This window comes from Silene latifolia, chromosome Y, assembly GCF_048544455.1.
Source record: "Silene latifolia isolate original U9 population chromosome Y, ASM4854445v1, whole genome shotgun sequence".
NCBI lineage: Eukaryota > Viridiplantae > Streptophyta > Magnoliopsida > Caryophyllales > Caryophyllaceae > Silene > Silene latifolia.
Genome location: NC_133538.1, coordinates 90,468,411 through 90,479,128, shown reverse-complemented (window position 1 = coordinate 90,479,128; position 10,718 = coordinate 90,468,411). Strand labels below are relative to the sequence as shown.

At 41.2% G+C, this 10,718-nt stretch overlaps 1 non-coding gene across 1 annotated transcript; it reads right to left on the bottom strand.

Annotated features, from left to right (window-relative positions):
- Window positions 1–6,813: 6,813 nt before the first annotated feature.
- LOC141636835 (small nucleolar RNA R71) lies at window positions 6,814–6,920 on the bottom strand. The gene has a single exon (XR_012541416.1). It is a non-coding gene; the product is annotated as a small nucleolar RNA R71 (small nucleolar RNA).
- Between the last annotated feature and the right edge of the window lie 3,798 nt (window positions 6,921–10,718).

Here is a 10,718-nt window from a genome sequence, read left to right as displayed (position 1 = left end):
CACGATCGAGTAGCCAGTTTTACGGGGAGTTTCCTCGGGTTTTGTTAATTATGTGATTAAGGTATATAAGCTTTGTCGTCATTATTCTAAATCACTTTTGCAAAACCTAATTACTGTTTAAGAGAGAAAGCAAGCAAGTTCTTCATCCTAATCGCATAATTAGCAATCCCCGGAGTTCGGAAGGTCAGTTCTTAGCGTTGATTATACCGTTGAGTTCCTTGCGTCGAGGGTAAGATCTATGTACCCTTTTTATTGTTTTTCCTTTGACTTGGCGTTGATTGTGGTTGTGATCGTTGTTGATGGTTCGCGAGGCGTGGCCTCGGCTGAGTGGGGTCACTTGCGGGAGTGGCTTCACGCCCTAGTTTCGCCTTCTGTGGAACCCGCCACGTAAGGGATGTGCACATTAATGGACGGGGTTATCGCTCATTATGAGGAGCGGGGATTTGGTGGGTACAGCTGCGGTCCCCCACGCGGCGGTCGGTCCAAAGTGGATGTCGGTGATTGAGATTGTTGGAATTGGTGGGGTTGTGTGTGTGACGGTTAAGTCGTCTGCTTATCTTATTGTTGATATATATTGAGTTGTGTGATTAGTACTGACCCCGTTTAAATGTTTTAAAAACTGTGGTGATCCATTCGGGGGTGGTGAGCAGTTATTGAGCAGGTATGATGTGATGCGTATGGGATAGCTGGGATGAGTCACCACGTGGCAGTTAGAAGTCTTCCGATGTGTCAGACGATGTTTTATAGCTTTGATAGTTTTAGCAGTAGACCGTCTGAGGATCTCGTATTTATTTTTACCAGTTTGGTATTGCTATGTAATCACTTTAAACTTTATTTACTTTTAAAGTTGTTTCGTTATTGTTTTATGAATATCATGCCTCGGGTAACCGAGATGGTGGCATCCTTATACCTGAGTGGTCCTGGTAAGGCACTTGGAGTATGGGGGTGTTACAAATGGTATCAGAGAGATGATCCTGAAACCTGTAACTAATGAATCTAATGAACATAGGGAGTCAAATAAAATGAACCCGGGGTAAAAGTTGTAGGAGCTAATGCAAAGGCTTGGGAGACGTCCTAAAGTCGCGAACTCGCCCTACAATTTTGAACCGGTCACATGGGATATGAGTCGGGATCGCTATGTGTTTACCTTGTATATTGTGTATCTATATAGTAATGTGTGGTATGAATCAGTGGATGTATGTATGTGGAGAATGGGGAATGTGTAGAAAAGATGGTGATGATGTGATTTCGTGTGTTGTTGATTGAAAGCATGTTGCATGATAGTTGGTTTACAATGTTGGTTAGAATTGTTAGAAAAGTGTATGAGAATGATGAGTAATGTGTTGGAAATGGATGAACTGATTGGAAAAGATGGGGTAGCAATTGCATGAGAATATGAATTTTGTGATTATGAATATGTTTAAGTGACGAAGTGTATTTGTAATGTTGTTGTGTTAGTAACATGGAAATAGGATTTGTAATGTATGAGAATGTTGTGTTACGAAAAGTTATAAAATTTAAAGTATGAGGTTAGTACATGACTAATGAGTTAAATAATATATGTGCATGATGGATGTTGTTGCTTGATTTTTGAAGATGGTAACATGAGATTAGTAATACTGATTTTATGTGTACTGAGTTGTTTTGTCTACCTTGTTGTTGTTTAAGTCGTTTGGGAAGTAAAAATCAATAGTTGTGTTTTTCGTTTATAAAGAGGTTGTCTTTAAACTGTTATAACTTGAGATGCATAAATGATTTTGATGTGATTCCAATTGGAGGTGATAGCTTGTCTTTTTACGATTCTAACGATAGTTCACACGCCTAAATCGACCAAGTAATGAGTGAGTTATGACTGTTTTACGAAAACTGGACAATGCTGAGAATTGGGGTACTCGATCGAGTAACTAGGATACTCGATCGAGTAAGGGGGCACTCGATCGAGTACCTTAGCTACTCGATCGAGTAGCCCTGGTGATTTGTTTTACGTGCTTCTGATCTTCACCTACTCGATCGAGTAAGTCCCTTACTCGATCGAGTGGCCAGATTTCGATCTAGTGACCCTGTTTTGGGTCATATGCTTACCCTTTGACTTCGTTGCATATTATGTTTAATTCAAAGGTGTTATTTTGCTTCTTTATGCATTGTTTTACATGTATGTTGGTCTTGATACGTAAGTTACCCAATCTTATGGTGTAGTGAGTGGCACCTGTAGTGAGTAGGAGTTCGGTCGGAGGACATGAGTTATATGTATTGTGATAGATAGTGGAAAAAGAAAAGGAAGATTGGTATGGTTTATAGAGACATAGAGCATGTTTTGTGAGATGAGATGAGTGATATGTCTGTATGTTGAGTAATGTAAAAAGTAAGTGAATATGGACAAGGGATGATGTGAGTCTAAAGAACGTGAGAATGAAAGGATTGAGAGTAAGGATGTGGATAGTTACAACTTGAGATGTGTAAAGAATTATGGAGGGAGATGGTTAGGAGTCGAGTGAGTCAAGAATATAAGTAGTGAAAGTTCGTTTTAAAAGGGGTTGAGAATAGTGGTATATAGTGAACTTTATGGAGACATGTTGCGAGGTGGATTTGTAGACATTGAGTGAGTTTGGAAGATTTGGTTTATTAAGAGGTGAAACTACGTGTGATTTCTTTCGGCATTTAACGGGATGAAATGAATTTTGATTTCTAGAGATGTACGAAGGAGATGCATTGTTTGAACAGTGAACGTTGATTTTATGGATAGGTTAGTGGCACGTGTGAGTGATAGCACAATAAAAGAAGATCCATGGTAAGAAAGAGTGAGATGATATCGACATGAAATAGTGAGATTTGAGTGTTGGAGCAACAAAAAGGTAATTGCAAAGACTAAAGCGTTAGGAAGAAGTAATAAGGAGTTGAATGGTTAATTACTTTTGTCGAGTGTAAAAAGAAAAGAATGAGGGGAGTAGAACTAAGAAAATGTTGACCGGAGTTATGTGATATAGAGGTAAGGAGTCAGCGAGATGTGCGACACCCATCATGAGGATGTTAGTTAATGGGTATATAGGAGTTTCGGAACAACATGATTAGTCTTGAGTTTTGAGGAATTAAGGAAAGTAAGAAGTTGGTAGAATATCTGCATGATATGAGATTTTGGTGGAGAGTTAGATGATGATACAATTAAGGATGGTATTGGGAAGAATGTTGAGGTAATTTTGTTCATAGATTCGATGTTCTTTATTTGGGGATGTTAACCAAAGATAGGAGAAAAACCGTGTTGTTTTGATATGAGTGTAAGAGGTTTGATATACGAGCAGTGGTGGTATTGTGGTGTTGTCACTAGTGGTTAAGTGTGATGATAGATAAGAAAGACAGCAGTCCTAGAGACTTTGATTTTACAAAGGCCGGATTGATATGTATGGTTGTGAGAGAGTGTAAGATGTGGTTATATGAGGCGGTTGTTAGTAGTTGAGTACTAATAGTATGGTTACATTTGGCAGGGGGTGATGGATATGCGAATGGGAGAATATGTTATGAGGGGCATATGAGTTAAGCTCGGGCTTGATGGTAACCTTTGTTGAGTGGTAACTTACGTGATCAGGATTGAGTAGGTGGATGTGATTACGGGTCTATGATACGTGTAAATGTTTGTGTGAGGTTCTGACCTCACAAGAAGTGGTATGGTGTGATAATTATAAAGTTGTTATATGATTGTTTTGTAATTTATGTTGGGTACGGTATACTAATGGAATGAGGTTCAAAAGGTAATAATGTGATTGATCTGGCATGGATAGTTAAAATTGTATGTGTATGGATGATACTTGTTTATTCCGTGAAATGGTAAGGATGATGTTCATGAGATTATTTTCTGTTTAATTCATATAACATGTTGCATTGTGATTTAGTAAAGTGAATTTGCGTAAGTTTTTCTTGTCCGAAAAGTTATGTTGGGTTAGTGTTTATGGGATTGTGTCTGTTGTGATGTCTATCGGTGTAGTTGTGGTGCCTCGGGTGATGATCCGGGCACGGTACCTAGTGTTGTGATGCGGGTATTTTCGCACTGCGGTGTGGCTGTTGGTGGCGGTGTTGTGATGCCGTCACCGGATGTGGTGGAGTAGGTAGGATGTTTATGATTCGAGTTTCGAAAGTACATACCAGTTATACATAGATTGTTGTTTTGTTTGATGTTGGTTCCTGTGAGTTTCAGTTTGTACAGATAGACAGTTGTTTTGTTATTGATGTTTCTTACCAGGTTAAGTTGGGAATGAGGGTAGAATATGATATGAAATAGAGTGGTATATGTTTTCGCTGTTGTCATGGTATAGTGATATTTTGTTGATGGAACACGGTTGTGAGAGGTTGTTACAGTAATTTTGATCTTGTTCTAGATAAGGCTTTAGTGGACATGGTAATGGCAAGTGATTCGTAGAACATGTGTAGTAATGATCTGATATATGCAGGTGGTTCATAATCCTTTGTTGAGACAAAGTGAGTGTAGGGCGTTGAGTAATTAGTGTCGTGTTAAGTTATGTATGAGGCTTGCGGTAATAAAAGAAAGGAACTTGAGGATCTAGTGTGAGTGTACGTAACAAGTGTGGATCGTGAGTTATGCTTTTGGCGGTAAGAGTGATGCGTGTCTAAAATACGATGTTTCACACTCTTTTCTACATGCATTTCAGAGCTCAAATGTGCGATATATGCCTATATTTCCCTATTTTCCTCTACTTTCGCGTTTTTGTACTTTATTGCAGAAATGTGAAGAATTCGACGGAAATCAAGCTTTAATCCGCCCCCGAGTAATCTGCATTGCAAATGACGCAAAGGAATTGCTTAAAGAACGAGCTTGGTGCGCAATTCAAGGCCCAAAAGACAAGTCCACGAGTTAAAAGAAATCAAGTAAGAACTCGGCCAATCGATCGACCACCTTGTCAATCGATCGACCAATGCTCGGGTTCGAAGCTATTCGTTTCGAGGAGCGATCGATCGACCGGCTGATTAGTCGATCGACGATTTCTTTACCAGACGAGAATTAGAAAGTCGTGAATCTCAAAGCCCGTGAGGTTTAGGTTTTAGAAATAAGTTGTGGCGTTTATTGCTATATAACGTAACACCAACATCTAGTTTTATCATCAGAGAATACATTAAGTTTCACATCACAATAGTTTAGTTTATATTCCGAGTAATTAGGGTTTGATATATCGACTTAGCATTGGAATTTCTGCCTTTGTTCTAAATCTTTCCTCTGTAATTCTCGGTATTTATTCTGCCCTAATCTTAGTTTATTGCTTCGCTTTCATTATTAGTATAGAATTGATAGTTAGTGCCCCAAAGCCAACTATCATATTTTCGTTGTTGTGATTTACATTAAGCATGAATACAGTAATCATTGTTAGTCTATTTGTTGTTTTTACCTTCACCATGAGTAGCTAAATCTTTAGTGCTAGGATGTAGGGGAGTTGTAGCATAGGCGGCATTAGATTAACACGGACTGAACCCGCGTGTCAGTCGATCGACTGACCTTGTTGGTCGATCGACTGACCTTGTAAGGTTATCCTTCGTTTTAATTGTTCTTAATCTTGTATTTAGCAAATCGAATGCATGCGACCAGTTAGATACCTATTTTATGACCGACCCATTAGATCGAAAGATAGGGTAGGTTATTTGACCATCAATTAATCGACTAAACTGTTCTAAGATCGAAAGATAGGTATAGTTTAGACCATTAGTCACTTTTCAGGACGAAAGTTAGTATTAGTGACATTAGGGACCTATAGCGAGATCGAGAGATGCTATTTGTTAGGAGTGGACCGAGAGGACCTCTTATTTCCCGCCTTACCTGTGTTTGATTGATCGACTTAGTTTTTGCCGAAGCTATAATGACCCGACCATCCTAGTACCCTTCTTTTATCTGTTTAAATCGTATTTTTAGTTTATTGTCTCTGTTCACTTCTAGCTATAGACCAATTCAAACCAACCCCCATAATTGTTACCTTTGACTGATCATAAAACAACTAGAATTTACAACTGCCTCCTTGTGGTTCGACCCTGTTACCACTAGCCTAGGTTAGTCTTAATAGGAGATTATAAATTTTATCTTTGGTACTCACAACGACGGGTATCAAATTTTGGCGCCGTTGCCGGGGAGGCAATAGTCCTAATTTTAGTTGTTTTAGTTTTTAGTCTTTCTTAGTTTAAGGAACGTCCGTTCCTTAAACTGTTCTTATATTTTGTTGTAGTTTCCTCTTATGCGCAGGTCTCAGGGTGGTCCATTACCGCCATTTGATCCGAGATTGAAAGATCTTTGCACGTTAAGAGGAGATTATTTCAAGAACGACATTTGAAGAGCCTAGTTCTCATTCTAGCTTTTACGAGAACGACATGCTCGAGGGAAATCCACCATCTTCACCGTTTCTACAACTTCAGTGAGACAGTTACTTCTCCAGAAATTTCAGTCATGGCCGAGGAAGCAAGTATAGCTAGTTTTTCCGAGCCGACAGCCGACAATTTATACAAGGGGTTCGAAAGCACGGGAGATGCCAGAAATTCGAACCAAAGCCCCCGCTTACATTACCATGGTCGAGAGAAATCGGTTTGGGGGAGCTGCAAATGAAGATGCGGCTAGACATATGGAGACCTTTATTGACCATCTGCTGCTCCATCCCCCCCACCCGGGGCGTGACCAGGATCAAATCAAAGAGACCATGTTCATCTTCTCCTTCGTGATGCGTAAGGGAGTGGTATAGAGATCCGGGACCGAGCCGCTCAGAGATCACCGATTGGAATACATTGGCCTTGACGTTCTACAAGAAGTACTTTTCTGCTTCGAGGACGATCGCCATTAGAGCTCAAATCACGGGCTTTAAACAGGGGCCAGATGAGAATTTCCACGAGGCATGGGTTCGATTCAAGAAGTTGGTGCGAACCATACCGCACCATGGGTTCGAAAAGTGGAGTTTGTGCAATCATTTCTACAATGGGTTGTACGACGATCAGAGGGCCATTTTTGATGATGCAAACCAATGGGAGATTTTTGAAAATTTGGGAGCAACCAAGGGGTGGAAGATCATTGACGATCTAGCTACCCACAAGGCCGAGTATGGGAATTCGAGAGGGAACCAGAGGAGAGTCGCCGAATCTTCCTCTGTTCTTTGCACTTGAGGCTCTTACCGCGAGATTCGACAAGTATGAGCTAGGAGGAGCCTCTAAGGGTGGGATATACCAAGTCAATGCGTGTCGACGGTCCCTTCCTTTGTGAAAGGTGTGGAGTTGAGGGCCATGTCTCGAAGAACCGCCTTAGTCCCTTTGAATCTTGTCCGCCTTTCAACACTATAGGCGTAACAACACCTACTACGAGCCACAAAGATCCAAACTTGAGTTGGAGAAGCCGAGAATGTTTTGAATCCAACTCAACCTCCGCCACAAAGAAGACCATATGTGCCTCCGCATCAAAAGCAACAAGAATACCAAAAGCCCCCTTATAAAGCCGCAGAAGAAGAACAAACGCAAAATTCTGAATTTTTCGAGTGAAGAATCATTCTTTGAAGGAGTCCCAAGCAAGAGAGGTGGGATGAAGTTACTAGAGAGCCAAATAGCTCGGTTGGCTAGTAAAAGTAACACTCGAGCTCCCTGGGACACCTACCCACTCAACCCGAACAAAAGGAGACCCTACATGCCATCACCTTGAGGAGCGGGTCCACCCTTGAGGGTCCTGCCATGGTCGAGAAAACTGTTGAGAAGAATGAGGCAGATCCGAGTCCAAACAAAGTCAGAACGAATAAATCAAAAAAAATGTAGTCTGCCAGGGTATTTCATCGATCGATCAAGTACCTAGTCGATCGATCAAACACGGGTTACATGAGCTTCGAATCAGGCAAACCTTGATCGATCGACCGAGGAGGGTGGTCGATCGACCAATATCACCGCGATGTTGAAGAATTTCGTCCTTTAATGCCAACTAATCTACGAGACCACTTGTTTCGGGGTACCACGGTCCCGAAAGTTTTGAGGGCAGATCCGAGTGCTGATGGGTCAGTCCCGGCTCCGAAGTTCGACCCAATGACGGTCAATGGGTCTCATTTGAGACGTTCTGAGGAGGGGTCTAGCTTCAACAAAGAAAAGGTGACGGACTTCCAGCCAAAGTCCAAGGACGCCGGCGCGCGCGAATTAGAGGAGAGGGCTAAGGTGCTCCTTACTGACCCCATATCCGGAGAGACTCGTGCCAACCAAGGAAGGTATCTTTCAAAGTAAGTTTGAGAAAGTTATTCGTAGCTTAAATGTTCAGGTACCCTTCCTTGAGTTAGTTAACCAAGTGCCGCGTATACTAAGTTTATGAAACAGTTGTTGTCAAAGAAAAAATCGCTTGAACATGTTCATACTGTTGCGTTAACTAAAGAGTCTTGCTCCTACTTGTCTCACATCGCGCCCATAAGTTAGAAGACAGGCGCAGTTCTTCCGTCCCTTTAAAGATAGGTACCTTTTCTATCGAAAAGGCTTTATGTGATTTAGAGGCTAGCATAAGTGTCATGCCCTTGAGTCTAGCTAGGAAGCTTAAACCGACCGGGTTTGCTATTACCGAGATGACAGATCCGGATGGTCGACCGATCTGCGGTCGAGCCCATAGGAGTCCTAGAGGACATACCCGTCCAGATAGGGAAGTTTTTCTTCCCGTCGACTTTGTTGTCCTTGATATGCCCGAGGATGACCATATTCCCATCATTTTGGGAAGGCCATTTTTGCACACTTTGGTGCGATCATCGATGTCGGTCTAGGTACCTTGACTTTCAAAGTGGGAAAACACTCTATTGTTTTTGCCCAAAGTAGGCTAAGAAAAAGTATCCCATGTGGCTGTCACTTGCAAACACGGTTTTCGAAAAGAAGTCGTATTTTGTGCTCGATGAATTACCTGTCTCTATTACTACTCCCGTATTAACCCCTCCGCCCTGCATCGGGAGCGAAAACGAGGAAAAATTTGTTGTTTTAGATAATGCAGAGCTGGTTTGGGAAGGAAGAGCACTGGATGCTCCAGTGCGACAGAGGCGGAGATCGTTTCAAGAGGCGGTCTTGGATGCCTAAGTTATGGGACTGATGAGGAAGTGGAAGATGAGCCCGCCAAGGTGAGATGGTCGATTTGAGTCCGACGATTCCAAGGAAATCCTTGATTGGGAGATGACGGTGGTCGATCACCGAGTTCTCCGTCTGTCGAAGCTAAGAAGGGTGCAACCGATAAGATGAGCACCATTGAGGCTACCTCTAGTAGCCGTTTAAGCCGACGAAGTGGGCCATACAGTGGTCCTTCTTGATCAACTATTAAGTTGATCAAATACGTTATAAACTTCATTTTTGATTTCGTTAAGACATTTTTTTATTGCTTTTGTGTGCGCGAAAACTTCGCTTTTATTCTTTTTGCTTAGGTTTTTTATGCACTTTAGACTTCTTCTGGGTTTTGCGCAATTTTGGCGCGTATTATTGTGCTTTTGCAGGTATTTAGAGCTTATTAGCTCAAATCATTGAGCAATTACGAAGAAATAAGACATCGCAGAAGAGTGTTTTCGGGATCGATCGACCGGAACCATTGGTCGATCGATCGAATTGCAGTTTACGGGAGCGACTGTTCACGTCCACTTGGTGGCCGATCGACCTTAGTGGTCGATCGACCACCGCCGTTTGCTACATTCGTTTACGACCTTTCCCCGCTTGTGTTTGGTCGATATGCGGACCTAAGGGAGTCTTCTACTCCACTTTATTTTCCGTCGAATTATCTATTTCTTCTATTGTCTCATTTATGCACAATTTTTACGTTTCAAAATTGCTTTCTTCGGTCTTATGAGTGGTACTTTCTGTCTTTCAGGTACTTTTTAGTAGATCGCTGCCACTCGAAACCTCCTAGCTCACGCCTGGTTTGGGAGGTTTCCTTTGTCGCGCTTAAAGTCTTGTGAGTTCCCAAGTCTTTCCTTTATGTCTTTATGTTTCATTTTATATTCTCGCAAATTCCCGTTTTCCATTTTTCTTCATTACATGATTTTGCACAATGGGGACATTGTGCGATTTGGTTTGGGGAAGGATTTTGCGTCGCATATCATTTGCTTGCATTCACGTTTAATTTTGTTTTGCATTGTTTTATTTTCATTTCTCTTATATATACAAAATTCAAAAAAAAAATTTTGAAAAATTTGAAAAATTTCCATAAAATGCACGTTTATTTTAGCATATAGGTCGAGTCGGAACGGTAGTATTTCTATGATGATTTTGCTATTGCACCTGTTTTGCCTGAGCCTTGCTAGATTAACATGTTATTAGTAGAATCGTAAATGCATATCTACGAGTTTTCGTTAATTTACTCGCTGAATCTTGAGACTTGACTTTGAAAATTGGCAACCTACATCATATTTCTGAGTTTTAGAGCCCATAACTGGTGACATTCACGACCAGTTCATCTAGGAATGTGAGTAGTACTCCTTATGAGACATGTTTCCTTAATTTGCATAATTATGAATTTGATCTACTTAATACCTGTATGCATTCGGTTTGTGGTTTGTTGACACATGTGATAGAGGTCTCCTTTTCTCATTTTGCCCATAAGCTCCACACTGCCAAAAATATCTTTTTTTTGTCCCATTTGCTACATCCTACATATAGCCTACCTCTGTCAAGCTAGTAGTCTGGTTTCTGGGATTGTTACTCGTTTTTGGTAGCCATTGCTCTTTTGAGATGAAGTTGGGAGAATGAAAAGAAGGAAAGAA